The sequence below is a fragment of the Taudactylus pleione genome, unplaced genomic scaffold (genome assembly GCF_031769625.1).
Source record: "Taudactylus pleione unplaced genomic scaffold, aTauple2 ptg000086l, whole genome shotgun sequence".
Classification (NCBI taxonomy): domain Eukaryota; kingdom Metazoa; phylum Chordata; class Amphibia; order Anura; family Myobatrachidae; genus Taudactylus; species Taudactylus pleione.
Window position 1 is genome coordinate 18,414,008 of NW_028284488.1, and position 15,617 is coordinate 18,429,624.

Consider the following 15,617-nt stretch of genomic DNA (forward strand, 5'->3'; position numbering starts at 1 on the left):
TTGCACAATTTCCCCATAAATACAGTACATGTGTGATAAATCAGCAGCACATGAGCCCCAGTGAGAGCCATCTTTGCTTCCTTTACAAGAAAGTGACTCCCCCAACCCTACCCCTGTTCCCCTCTGCTCTTGGTTGTACTGTGGTTATGTTATATACGACACTGCAGACACCTTTTCACATACTCTAATATTTGCACTTTTATTTTACACACCACATTCAAATAGAACTTAAAAATGTCACAGCATAAAAATTTAATTTTTATATTGTTATTTTTTTTAATATGTATAGTTATTATATAACTGCCACACACCCAATGAGTATTGCAAGTATGTCAAAATAAATACCTGTCTGTGTTCCCCAACTGAACTAGAGCTGCTGTTCTAGAGCTATTTTTAGGCAATCCCAGGTCAGACTCTTACTCAAAATTCAATACAATCATTCCTGCCATAAATCATGTATCTGTTATTAGCATTTATAACTGTATCAGTTCTCTTTATTCTCTCAAGTGCTGTATAGCTGAGGCTATACAGGAGTGCAGAACTAAGTAGGATATGGGGAAGTAGGTGTAAAGTAAATGCAACAAGGAGTGAGGAAAAGGTTAAAATAATGGGGGACATTCAGATCTTCTGAGAACTCTATTTGACAGCATATTATTATTTTTAATATATACAGTATTACAGAACAGTATTTGTTGACAAATCACCTCGACACTAATGCTGTGTACACACTTGGCAGCACATATTGCTAATTTTATCAACGAGCGATATGTCGCAAGTACAACGGCGGGATTGTAACAGCGTGATTCACAGACATCTCAGGTCGGCCCTGCAGCACAGCCGATGCCAATTTAACTGTGTGTACAGGTGATCCATATACTTGCTGTAAGGATCAGCAGATTGTTATGTGTATAGCTTACCAATCGGCCACTCTGACGGCGGATTGGTCTTTTGACCGATCCATCGTCTAAATGTGTACCCAGCATTACACACACACATCCTTATTATATTCTTATTTTAGAGTTTTGCCAAAAATTAGTTTTGTCATGGCTTAAAAACTGAAGTGTTTTTGGCTGTAAACCTCATCAGCAACACGCATTAAAGAGCTGCCTTCAATGCAGACTTCAAAATGCTGATCAGTATAACGTTCTTATCTTGAACTTCTCTAAAGATCTTTTGAAATCCCAGTGATGTTGCAAGTTGAAATACCCTTCATAGCTGTAAATAATTCTATTTTTATTTCTAAAACAGCTCTAGGAACTATAAACACTACTTTTAAGTCCATCTTAAACTCGCCACCAGTAATTATTGTTGGATGCATGTTTTAAACTCTTTGATTCCTATTATTGCCATCTGTCACATCATCTGATTTCACATGTTCCGTTTAAATTGTTCTACTTCTCATTTTTAAAACCACAAGTGTAACTGCATCAAAACAAAGAATTTATTTGAAATGAAAACATGTTTTCTGAAATGAACTGCTTACTTTCTGAAATATGAGCCTATTTTTAATAAAATGAAAAAAAAAAAAAACTAGTGCAGGTATAGACGTATTCTGGCTTGTTTGTTACTTTCACCAAATTGTTTCAAGAAAGAAAAATATTTTAAATATTTGGCAGTAGGTTTTCAGAGCATTAATTTAAGTAACCAGTCATTCAGAGTCTTAATCTGTATCCCCAGGCTCATATTCAATGAAAAAGATGATACCTTGTCAGTGATTAAGATGAAGTGTTGGGTCACTTGCGGGTCCAGTAAGCTAAATTGGACATTGAGTCAAGCCTGCCACTCACACAGAGGCACTCAAGCATATACAGTGTTTCACTTTTTTCTCTCTCCCATATATAATCATCTCTTCCTTGACATTAATTGCCATAAGATTGGATCTTCATGGCATCTGTGGAACACAGCATTCTCTGAGCAAATATATGACTCTGCACAGTATTTAATTTATTTAATAACCTATCCTTACTTACCAGGAAGATATTACAGTACATATTACATATTTTGCTGTCAGCCGGTTATACTTACATTGAAATAATAAGTAACAAATGGTGAAACTGTATTGCGTGAGTGCACGTATGTGATAGAACAAAAAGACTGAACAAGTATATTCCTTGTGCTCATATGAGCTAAAATAATTACACATAGTGCTTCTCATATATATCAGTGTGTTACTTCACTAACGTAATCATGCATTCCATGGCAAAATTGCTATTATTCTCGTGGCCTGATTCCTCTCAGCATGGAGATGAATAGAGAGACCCGATAGGGCAGGACAATAATTGAAGTGACTAATTGAAATGATGACTGGGGAGTATTATAGGAACACTTCCGGATTACTCGGAGAAAGACTGCTTTCTATACATGCGCATTACCCAAACCACAATCTGCCGCAGTGGGAAAGAAAACATTTGCTTTCATTCATCTTCAGGATCAACCTACTTTATCCATATATGGATGTTTTAAGATCAGAATTATAATACTGTGGGGTAGATATACTAAGCCACACATGCAAGAAAGGCATATTAATTTCTGCTTTATTAGATTGTCAAGTGTGCCATAAACAATTACCTGCATGTATAGGGGCCTATGAACTAAGCCTTGGAGAGAGAAAAAGTGGATGGAAATAATGTACCAACCGATCAGCTCCTAACTGTCACTTTACAGGCTGTGGGGTTTATGTTTAAAAGCAGTGAAAAGCATGCAACAGTGGACCAGTAGAGAACTCACCCATAGCAACCAATCAGCTTTGAAATAGCAGTTATCACATACTTTCTATAAAATAATAGGTAGGAGCTGATTGGTAGCTATGGGCAACTTCTCCACTGGTTCACTTCTCCATGCTTTCCACTGCTTGATATATAAACCCACAGCCTGTAAAATGGCAGTTAGGATCTTTTTCTCTCTCCAAGGCTTAGTTCATAGGCCCCTGTACATGGTTAGGGGTTGGACACTAGGGGGAGGGTTAGGCACTAGGGGGGAGGGTTAGGTTTAGGGTGTGGGGAGGGAGAGGTTAGGTTTAGGCACTAAGATGGGAGGTTAGCTCATACTTACCGACATTTTGGTATCCCCCTCCGGGAGGGAGCTGCTAGGTTAGTGCAGCAGGGAGGGTGAGAGGTTTAAGTAGGCAGATCGGGCGCGTACTGACGCAATCTCGTCATCACGGCCCCACCCTCTGCTTTATAATGCTGATATTACTGGCATTATAAAGCGGGGGCTGGGCTACAATGATGCGACTCAGTGCTAATTGCGTCATCGCACCCACGGACTGCCCATTTTCGTGGCAGGTGCGGAGAGGAGTTGCAGGGGCGGTCACCAATCTGGGGGAATTGCCTACTCTTGCGGGGTGCCGGGTGTGGATCCCAATTTTCAGGAGGCTCCCGGCAGTCCCGGGAGAGTAGGCAAGTATGGGTTAGATTCAGGCACCGGGGGGGAGGGTTAGGGTAGGGAGAGAAGGAGGGATAGGATACCTACCGACAAGTGACGGTATCCTAACCCTGACGGGATGCCGGCAATGGGACTTTGACAGCCAGGATCCCGAGCGCTGGCATCCCATACCCATCCCAGTCAAATTATTGAAATAAATAGAAACTTGACACATATAATGAAGACTGCACCCATGTCTCCTCTCATGATTAATATAAGCCATAAGTGAAACTGAAAGGAATAGTATTTTAAGCCAAAATCTTAGAAGTTTAGGTTACTGAAAGGGATGTTACTAAAGTCATACAAATTTAAATAGAATATTAACATAGTTTCATGTGAACTAACCTTATTATAGTGACTTTTTGCAAGAAGCAGTTCTGCTATGTTTATCCATTATTCCTGCTCTGTGTTCACTTCCCTGTCACCTAATCATCCACCCCAAATACTGTGGATTAACGGCCACTTGTTTTTTTCTCTTTATTTGTCAATTAGACAATAAACATATTTAAAAATAATATGTTGCTCTTTGGGGTATTAGCTCAGCAGCTAAAGCTGACCATTTGCCTATTTCTGCCTTTTGCGGAATATTGTGTTTTATGTTTGTAGAGTAATCTTCAAGCTTAAATTAGTAATGACAACATTAAATAACAATGCAAAAGATTTCATATCATCCCCTATGAGAATCAATGTGCTTCCCAATTACAATATAGTTAGTGGCATACTGTGTTTGGCAAGGGGAATAGAGTGTATGAAACCACCCTGCAAAGTATACAATATGTGCATTGTTGCCGTAGGCACTAGAAGATAATGTGACTTGCCCATGTTTACAAGATGCTGAGAGCAGGATTTACACCAGGCTCCCCTAACTCTAGCTCGACTGCTTCCTGTCATGTTTGGGTGAAAATAGGATTGAAAAGTAAAGATTTTATAATTTTAGAGCAAATTTTCAAGCTTTTTCTATAACATATAGAACTTGTATGCAGCAGTATATACATCATTTTGTAGGTTCTCTTTCCTTTCCATACCCAATTCAGTTTGCAGTCTAGTTTTGGTAAAACCAAGTGATTTGTCCAGCATCAGCTGGCACTGGGAAACGAACTTGGGTATCCCGCAATTTGTTCATTTTCCATTTGGTCTTTATTCCTCTGACTTGGTCTTGTGCTTTATACTGTAAATGTTACTAAAATGAGTAAAGTAATAAAAACAAGCTCCATGAGCAGACATTTGGGTATTCTTTGTGTATTAAGCCATTTACTCTGCCCAGCCATTACCATGCCTTCCAATATTTGGTAGATCTTGAGACATCATACACAAAACGGGGGCATGGCTGCGTTGTGTGAGGCTAGCGCTTCCCAGCCTGCTGGGCTGCCTCTCACAACAGTGTTTGGATGCCATGTACGCCTAATCTTTTCCTCCCGAGAGGCAACGTCAAATTTGGTGCTTTACCATCACCATGGTAAATGGTGCTTTACCATCATTTTTAAAGTTGTAAAGCTGACACTGTTAATATGCTTTAAATCACATTATTAGCAGGTCGGCAAAACTGTCTACATTGCACACCGATCCAATTTGACTTTGTCACAGAGTTACATTGTAAAGTCCATTAGTAGATTTTTCATATGTGAAGCTTTCTGTCTTGGGATGTAGGAGTACTTTGGATGAACAGTAGGAGTACTTGGGATGTAGGAGTACTAGTGATGTAGGAGTACTTGGGATGTACAGTAGGAGTACTTTGGATGTAGGAGCACTTGAGATGTACAGTAGGAGTACTTGGGATGAACAGTAGGAGTACTTGGGATCTAGGAGTACTTGGGATCTAGGAGTACTTGGGATGTAGGAGTACTTGGGATGTACAGTAGGAGTACTTTGGATGTAGGAGTACTTAGGATGTAGGAGTACTTGGGATGTACAGTAGGAGTACTTGGGATGTACGAGTACTTGGGATGAACAGTAGGAGTACTTGGGATGTACAGTAGGAGTACTTGGGATGTACGAGTACTTGGGATGTACAGTAGGAGTACTTGGGATGAACAGTAGGAGTACTTGGGATGTAGGAGTACTTGGGATGTACAGTAGGAGTACTTGGGATGAACAGTATGAGTACTTGGGATGTAGGAGTACTTGGGATGTACAGTAGGAGTACTTGGGATGTAGGAGTACTTGGGATGTAGGAGTACTTGGGATGTAGGAGTACTTGGGATGTAGGAGTACTTGACATGTAGGAGTACTTTGGATGTACAGTAGGAGTACTTGGGATGTAGGAGTACTTGGGATGAACAGTAGGAGTACTTGGGATGTACAGTAGGAGTACTTTGGATGTAGGAGTACTTGGGATGAACAGTAGGAGTACTTGGGATCTAGGAGTACTTGGGATGTAGGAGTACTTGGGATGTACAGTAGGAGTACTTGGGATGTAGGAGTACTTGGGATGTACAGTAGGAGTACTTGGGATGTACGAGTACTTGGGATGAACAATAGGAGTACTTGGGATGTACGAGTACTTGGGATGTACAGTAGGAGTACTTGGGATGAACAGTAGGAGTACTTTGATGTAGGAGTACTTGGGATGTATAGTAGGAGTACTTGAGATGAACAGTATGAGTACTTGGGATGTAGGAGTACTTGGGATGTACAGTAGGAGTACTTGGGATGTAGGAGTACTTGGGATGTAGGAGTACTTGGGATGTACAGTAGGAGTACTTGGGATGTAGGAGTACTTGGGATGTACAGTAGGAGTACTTGGGATGTAGGAGTACTTGGGATGTACAGTAGGAGTACTTGGGATGAACAGTAGGAGTACTTGGGATGTAGGAGTACTTGGGATGTACAGTAGGAGTACTTGGGATGTAGGAGTACTTGGGATGTACAGTAGGAGTACTTGGGATGTAGGAGTACTTGGGATGTACGAGTACTTGGGATGTACAGTAGGAGTACTTGGGATGTAGGAGTACTTGGGATGAACAGTAGGAGTACTTGGGATGTAGGAGTACTTGGGATGTACAGTAGGAGTACTTGGGATGTAGGAGTACTTGGGATGTAGGAGTACTTGGGATGAACAGTAGGAGTACTTGGGATGTAGGAGTACTTGGTATGTACAGTAGGAGTACTTGGGATGTACAGTAGGAGTACTTGGGATGTAGGAGTACTTGGGATGTACAGTAGGAGTACTTGGGATGAACAGTAGGAGTACTTGGGATGTAGGAGCACTTGGGATGTACAGTAGGAGTACTTGGGTTGTAGGAGTACTTGGGATTTACAGTAGGAGTGCTTGGGATGTAGGAGTACTTGGGATGTACAGTAGGAGTACTTGGGATGTAGGAGTACTTGGGATGTACAGTAGGAGTACTTGGGATGAACAGTAGGAGTACTTGGGATGTAGGTGCACTTGGGATGTACAGTAGGAGTACTTGGGATGTAGGAGTACTTGGGATGTACAGTAGGAGTACTTGGGATGAACAGTAGGAGTACTTGGGATGTAGGAGTACTTGGGATGTACAGTAGGAGTACTTGGGATGTAGGAGTACTTGGGATGAACAGTAGGAGTACTTGGGATGTACAGTAGGAGTACTTGGGATGTACGAGTACTTGGGATGTACAGTAGGAGCACTTGGGATGTACAGTAGGAGTACTTGGGATGTACAGTAGGAGCACTTGGTATGTACAGTAGGAGTACTTGGGTTGTAGGAGTACTTAATCAGTCACACAATACTGTAAAGTTTGAGTCTTTTATTCTCTGATGTTTTAACCCACTGCATTTATGTTATAGTGTAGAAACAATAGTTGGTACCAATATTTTTGTTGTTGTTAAATGAGTTTCTGCCAATTTCAAATATATGCAGCACATTTATTTCCCTACACATACAATAGTTTAGATATGCTTATTGAATTGAAACACTGTACAATAATTCTTTGCAATGTTATAGTGCGAGAGGGCTTTTTAAAGATCTCTTCTCTTCCCTCGGTAGTTGGTACTGCAGAATAAAATGACAAAGTAAGCTGAATGCAGAGATTATTATTTGTTCTCTCCTTTATCTATGGGTCTAATAACCAGTATTCATCTACATAGGAAGCTTGTAGGACTTTCTCTCTTTCAGCCGATCGATGATCTCAATAACCTTAACCCCAATGGAAATCTTTGTGATAAACAAAGCTGTAGTCTAGAGATTGTCTAAATTGCCTAGATCTTGTCGAATAAAGAGACGATCTTATGAAAACAGAGGCTACTTGTCCTATTGATTTTCATTTTCTGTTCTGTACCATATAGTATATGAAACTTTGAAATGTGTTTTAAAGTTCTTATGCATTTATTTCTGTACCAAATGTTCCTTTTATCGTTACAAATTCTTGTTTAGTGCAGTGAAAATATAGGTGAGATTTCCAATATTAATTTTAAAATCGCTTCTTATAAATGTGTATTTGAGCTGTATATTGTGTTATTTAGAGAAGATTTAAGGGGTGGGGGTCACATGGTCACAGTTTTTGTATTTGTGAGAAATTTATTGTAGATATGATTGCAGAAGCTTACAGATGATTTCTGTGTGGGACTGACGTTAGTCATTATTATGAATGTGCTGCTGCGTGTGTTTACTGTATTCAGAATGTTTAGTCTTTAGGCTATATACCATGTCCACAGACCATACCTTGTTGTGAGAATCAACCTTTTATTCTAAGGACAGATGCAGAAGATCAGAGGGTAATTTTAAATAAGAAATACATATTGTACTAAAAACATTAAAAAAAATCCTTCTATATTCAGTTATTAGTATTTGACACAGTCTTATGTGCTAATCATATCATAGCCACAGGGTGGTCATTACAGGTGATAGGAGAGTGCATAGCCAGCAGCTGCTTAAAAAAAGCCTTAGGGGTATACTCTATATTTAATACGCTGTGCCATTTTAACCAAAATTATTTTTGTACACACTGTAGACCCACAAATACTCATTCCTTGTTGTGACTCAAATCACCCAATATGATCTGTGAGGAACAGAGGGCCTGATTCAACACGGATTGCAATTGCAACTGTGTACACAGATTGGCTGATTGTTGTGTACTGCGTATGCACTGCACTGCGCGTGATCGGCGATTATGCACACAGACAGGAATCCATTGCAGAGTGAGTGACAGGCCGTGAGCGTTTGGGGGTGGTGACTGGGGAGTGATTGCAGAAATGCAGGAGTGCCTGTCTGTTTGAACGCCTTTGCATGGGCGTGCATAAATTAGCCACTACGATTGCATATGCAGCTTGAGTACTCGCTGTGTGCGACGAGATTTGCAATTTCTGCGACGGGTCAGAGCTGCTGTAATTGTGCACAATGGGCCAATGTACTTCGATGTTACCGATGTCAGGATTTTGAAAGGGGGGTTTCCAAATCCTTGGTTACCGAACCAATGAAAAAACATCTAGCCACAAATAGATAGACAGATAGATAGATAGAAGCAGCTTACACAGGATTTAGGACCACTACAGTAAAATATACCACTCAACCTATGACGGGGTACAGACACACTGACTGACATAGACACACACAGACAGACAGACACACATACACCTCTATAACTAAAAAACATGAATGCAGCAGGCAAATAAATACAGCCAGCATGATTTATTAAAGACCCCCCTCCACCCAGTAGTGGTCCCCCCTTTGCAGTGCCCCCAGTAGTAGTCCCCCTTATGCAGTGGCCCCAGTAGTACCCCTTATATAGTGACTCCCAGTAGTAGTCCTCCAATGCAGTACCCCCAGTAGTGCCCCTTATATAGTGCCCCCAGTAGTAGTCCCCCCATTGCCATGCTCCCCAGTAGTGCCCCTTATATAGTACCCCCAGTAGTAGTTCCCGCTATGCAGTGCTCCTTATATAGTGTCCCAAGTAGTAGTCCCCCTATTCAGTGCCCCCAGAACAGGCCACCTACCTATTCAGTGCCCCCAGTAGCGGCCCCCCTATACAGTGCCCCCAGTAGCAGCCACCCCCTCTAGACAGTGCCCCCAGTAGCGGCCCCCCTCTATACAGTGCCCCCAGTAGCGCCCCCCATGCAGTGCCAATGTCAGTGCCTGTGCCCCTTATGTATACACACACACAAAAAAACCAAACTTACCTGAATCCCCGCTCCTGCTGTGACCGCCGCTGTCCGCTCCTCCCGGCCCGCTCTGCACGTCTCTCCCATCTCCCGCTGCGGGGGGAGCCGGAAGGCGGAGCTCATGAGTGAGCTCCAGCCGGCTCCCTCCGTGAACGCAGCAGCCAATGAGAGACTGTCTGACTCTCATTGGCTGCTAAAATACACACACTGCTGCCGGGTAGTACGAGCGTACTACCCGATGCAGGCGGCGGTGTGTTTGTTAGTGTGTAGTGCGGGCCGCACTCACTGCGGTCCACACTACACTTAGTGATCGGCGGGCAGGGGGGCTTTCTGGGTACTCAGAACCCCCCCCCCTCCATGCTGCGTGCCTGGATGTATACGTAGGACTGCGAGGTATTATTGATGTGAGAAAGCAGTAGTGGGCATCTCTATGCTGGCTGAGCGGTGGCAGACATTAGCATATTTTTGCAGCTGCATTGCGTGCGATTACGCAGCTGTGATCGCAATTGCGATGCGTGCTGAATCAAGTAAAGTGTACTAATCCATAAATGTTCTTTCAGTATACCTCATTACTTTGCCTTGGGATTTTGTTGATGTACAGTAATTGTTGTTGTTTTTTTCATGACATAACTAAATGCAGTGCTAAACAGTATGATGTTTAGGATCACAGAATGCATTTTATTTTATTTTAGAGGACTACCACCTACCACATTCCTTATCACTGTTATCACAAATCTGTGCTCTAATTGTTAATAAGATGGGGGTTTAATTTTTAGTTACTGAGATGGGGGTTGCAGATTTGCGGTATAATTTTTAGGGGATATTTATTGTTAATTAATGTTAGCCGCCCGGCCCCGATAATAACATTCTGATTTTCCACCGGACACCTAAACAATTCCATTGCTCCAGTGTAGACACAGCAGATCCGAAAATTAGCCTTCATAGCTGTGAAAATTAACACTGCTGAGTTTGACTCGGCAGTGCTAATGCGCCTGCGTGAACTAGGGTTTACACAGGCGCATACAGTACCGGCTTCCGGTGGAAGGAGCCGAACATGGCCGGTCCGGATCCGTCATCGCAAACCCTCGCAGGGTGCGGGAACAAACGCCATCTAAAGACGTATTTTCGGAGCCTGATGAATTTAGGGACCCATACTAGTGAATGGGGATGCCAGGCCAGATACTTTTGTAGAAATTAAGTGATGATGAATATCCCCCTTAGTGAGAGGGGGGGGATTAAATCTAGAATATAATTTTTAATGAGGGAGGGGTTTAGATCTGGGTTATGATTTTTAAGCATTAAGGGGGGTAAAATCTGGGGTAACATTTTTAACGAGGAAGGGGTGCGTCAGTAATATTTACATTTCATTGTCATGCCCATTTTATGTAGCAGTTTTCTGGCACAAAAGCCAGGGCCACCTGAATGTGTTGGCCTCTCAGACTGAAAATTGCCAACCCTTAGCAGGATATTTGGCCATCCTAATTGGTGCTGACTGGCTGTATCTATAAGAAGTCATTATATAGTATATTGGTTCATCATGCACAGTTGTTATATTGATCCCAAGAAAGTATTGTGATTGGCTACGAATGTAGAACTGACAATATCTGTGAACACATTCAATGTATATAGAGGTGGAATATAACTCATCCTTAATGCATGATGTAGGAAATCCACATAAAGTGCATTATATTGAGGGCTAAAGCTGGTTTAGAGAGAGACTTAGCTATGCTTGATGATGTGAGTAGAAGCATATACTGTACACAGATAAGTAGGCCTCCTTAGTCTGCCTATGTCCCAAGTATCCCAACATTATTTCTCTTTAATACAAGCTACTCTCTAGCTTTATAATATATTAGATATGTAACATTTTAAAATTTTCAGCTCATGACACCATGGGCCTGATTCTGAGTCAACGCAGACCGCACACAATGCTGAGGTTCATGTAGTTGAGTGATTATTTGCTACTGTGCATGCTCAAAAAATTCTGAAAACCCTGATGGTGCCTGTGTTACCCAGGTGTACTCTCGATCCCCTAAACTACTACCAAAGTACAGTGTTACTTACCGGTGAAGTGCTGGCTGACTGCGCATGTGTGACCTAAATTCTGTGCACTGTACTCAGTGTGGAGGTGGCAGAGGGATAACTCTTCGCAACTCTGGACCATCTTCCCATAGGAAGGAGCAGGGCTACGGGAATCAACACCATCTGAAGATGGCATTGGTTCCCCCAAGCAAACTCTGATAACGTTCAATTTGGAGTCTGTTGAATACAAGGCAAACCCACCGGGCTACTAATAATTAATGGGCCCGTTACAATAAAGATGGCTTCTTCCCCCATTCAGGGGAATATTAACACCCAAGGGGGCCCGTTTGCAGCTGGCCATCTCCTCTGAGCAGTGGGCCGCGCTTGTTCTATTGCTCTGACAAGTGAAATGGGTCCGTTCCTTCTCCACTGCGCCATCTTCCAAGTGATATTCGGGAAGATGGCTAATGTGCACAAGAGAGAAAAGGCTCTGGCATGGTGCCAGAGCCTTTGCTTCCACTGCACAGTGCCATCTCTCTGAATATTACTGGGAAGATGGCGTTGCGGAGGTGGAGGGACCTGCTTGCTGGAGCTGGGCAAGTATACTTTGGCTGAGGGGCGTCTTTAGGGAGGAGGGGGCCCGTATGCATCCCCGTCACGTGCTCCCTCCTCTCACCCCAGCGGCCGGCAGCCAACTGATGCTGCTGGCCGGCCACCGCAGAATCAGTAGACTCTGGACACTAGAGTGTGCCCAGAGTCTACTGCGTGGACACCAATTTCCTGGCGATTTCCTCACATCGCATGCGCAAAACGCTGGAAAAATGGCTGCGTCTGCAAATTTTCTGGCATTTTGAGCAGCGCTGAGAGACCCGACGTGGGACCTCGGAGAGGTAAGTTTTAGATAATATGGGTGCAGGGTGTGCAGTGGGGCCCTCCCTGGACCCGGGGCCCGTGTGCACCGCACACCCTGCACCCATTATAGATATGTCCCTGCTTTGGCTGCAGGGGGTGCACCACACTCCCTGCACCCATTACTACGACTATAGGACCTTGTATCTCTGGCTCACTCTTTTTTGTTATCTCATTATACCAATCTTAGATAAAGTACTATGCCATGCATACTACTGATGTTCCCATTATACTTGAAAAATATTTTTCATTTTAACACACTGCTTTAAAAAAAGTTTAGGCAGCAAAAGGTTCTCACAGTATTCAGTACGTTTTCTGCTTTCTGGGTACTCAGAACCCCCCCCCCTCCATGCTGCGTGCCTGGATGTATACGTAGGACTGCGAGGTATTATTGATGTGAGAAAGCAGTAGTGGGCATCTCTATGCTGGCTGAGCGGTGGCAGACATTAGCATATTTTTGCAGCTGCATTGCGTGCGATTACGCAGCTGTGATCGCAATTGCGATGCGTGCTGAATCAAGTAAAGTGTACTAATCCATAAATGTTCTTTCAGTATACCTCATTACTTTGCCTTGGGATTTTGTTGATGTACAGTAATTGTTGTTGTTTTTTTCATGACATAACTAAATGCAGTGCTAAACAGTATGATGTTTAGGATCACAGAATGCATTTTATTTTATTTTAGAGGACTACCACCTACCACATTCCTTATCACTGTTATCACAAATCTGTGCTCTAATTGTTAATAAGATGGGGGTTTAATTTTTAGTTACTGAGATGGGGGTTGCAGATTTGCGGTATAATTTTTAGGGGATATTTATTGTTAATTAATGTTAGCCGCCCGGCCCCGATAATAACATTCTGATTTTCCACCGGACACCTAAACAATTCCATTGCTCCAGTGTAGACACAGCAGATCCGAAAATTAGCCTTCATAGCTGTGAAAATTAACACTGCTGAGTTTGACTCGGCAGTGCTAATGCGCCTGCGTGAACTAGGGTTTACACAGGCGCATACAGTACCGGCTTCCGGTGGAAGGAGCCGAACATGGCCGGTCCGGATCCGTCATCGCAAACCCTCGCAGGGTGCGGGAACAAACGCCATCTAAAGACGTATTTTCGGAGCCTGATGAATTTAGGGACCCATACTAGTGAATGGGGATGCCAGGCCAGATACTTTTGTAGAAATTAAGTGATGATGAATATCCCCCTTAGTGAGAGGGGGGGGATTAAATCTAGAATATAATTTTTAATGAGGGAGGGGTTTAGATCTGGGTTATGATTTTTAAGCATTAAGGGGGGTAAAATCTGGGGTAACATTTTTAACGAGGAAGGGGTGCGTCAGTAATATTTACATTTCATTGTCATGCCCATTTTATGTAGCAGTTTTCTGGCACAAAAGCCAGGGCCACCTGAATGTGTTGGCCTCTCAGACTGAAAATTGCCAACCCTTAGCAGGATATTTGGCCATCCTAATTGGTGCTGACTGGCTGTATCTATAAGAAGTCATTATATAGTATATTGGTTCATCATGCACAGTTGTTATATTGATCCCAAGAAAGTATTGTGATTGGCTACAAATGTAGAACTGACAATATCTGTGAACACATTCAATGTATATAGAGGTGGAATATAACTCATCCTTAATGCATGATGTAGGAAATCCACATAAAGTGCATTATATTGAGGGCTAAAGCTGGTTTAGAGAGAGACTTAGCTATGCTTGATGATGTGAGTAGAAGCATATACTGTACACAGATAAGTAGGCCTCCTTAGTCTGCCTATGTCCCAAGTATCCCAACATTATTTCTCTTTAATACAAGCTACTCTCTAGCTTTATAATATATTAGATATGTAACATTTTAAAATTTTCAGCTCATGACACCATGGGCCTGATTCTGAGTCAACGCAGACCGCACACAATGCTGAGGTTCATGTAGTTGAGTGATTATTTGCTACTGTGCATGCTCAAAAAATTCTGAAAACCCTGATGGTGCCTGTGTTACCCAGGTGTACTCTCGATCCCCTAAACTACTACCAAAGTACAGTGTTACTTACCGGTGAAGTGCTGGCTGACTGCGCATGTGTGACCTAAATTCTGTGCACTGTACTCAGTGTGGAGGTGGCAGAGGGATAACTCTTCGCAACTCTGGACCATCTTCCCATAGGAAGGAGCAGGGCTACGGGAATCAACACCATCTGAAGATGGCATTGGTTCCCCCAAGCAAACTCTGATAACGTTCAATTTGGAGTCTGTTGAATACAAGGCAAACCCACCGGGCTACTAATAATTAATGGGCCCGTTACAATAAAGATGGCTTCTTCCCCCATTCAGGGGAATATTAACACCCAAGGGGGCCCGTTTGCAGCTGGCCATCTCCTCTGAGCAGTGGGCCGCGCTTGTTCTATTGCTCTGACAAGTGAAATGGGTCCGTTCCTTCTCCACTGCGCCATCTTCCAAGTGATATTCGGGAAGATGGCTAATGTGCACAAGAGAGAAAAGGCTCTGGCATGGTGCCAGAGTCTTTGCTTCCACTGCACAGTGCCATCTCTCTGAATATTACTGGGAAGATGGCGTTGCGGAGGTGGAGGGACCTGCTTGCTGGAGCTGGGCAAGTATACTTTGGCTGAGGGGCGTCTTTAGGGAGGAGGGGGCCCGTATGCATCCCCGTCACGTGCTCCCTCCTCTCACCCCAGCGGCCGGCAGCCAACTGATGCTGCTGGCCGGCCACCGCAGAATCAGTAGACTCTGGACACTAGAGTGTGCCCAGAGTCTACTGCGTGGACACCAATTTCCTGGCGATTTCCTCACATCGCATGCGCAAAACGCTGGAAAAATGGCTGCGTCTGCAAATTTTCTGGCATTTTGAGCAGCGCTGAGAGACCCGACGTGGGACCTCGGAGAGGTAAGTTTTAGATAATATGGGTGCAGGGTGTGCAGTGGGGCCCTCCCTGGACCCGGGGCCCGTGTGCACCGCACACCCTGCACCCATTATAGATATGTCCCTGCTTTGGCTGCAGGGGGTGCACCACACTCCCTGCACCCATTACTACGACTATAGGACCTTGTATCTCTGGCTCACTCTTTTTTGTTATCTCATTATACCAATCTTAGATAAAGTACTATGCCATGCATACTACTGATGTTCCCATTATACTTGAAAAATATTTTTCATTTTAACACACTGC

At 43.2% G+C, this 15,617-nt stretch overlaps 1 protein-coding gene across 15 annotated transcripts in view; it reads left to right on the forward strand.

Annotated features, from left to right (window-relative positions):
* The window catches only part of CELF2 (CUGBP Elav-like family member 2), a 499,219-nt gene that overhangs the window by 201,320 nt on the left and 282,282 nt on the right, over positions 1–15,617 (forward strand). The window lies entirely within an intron of this gene.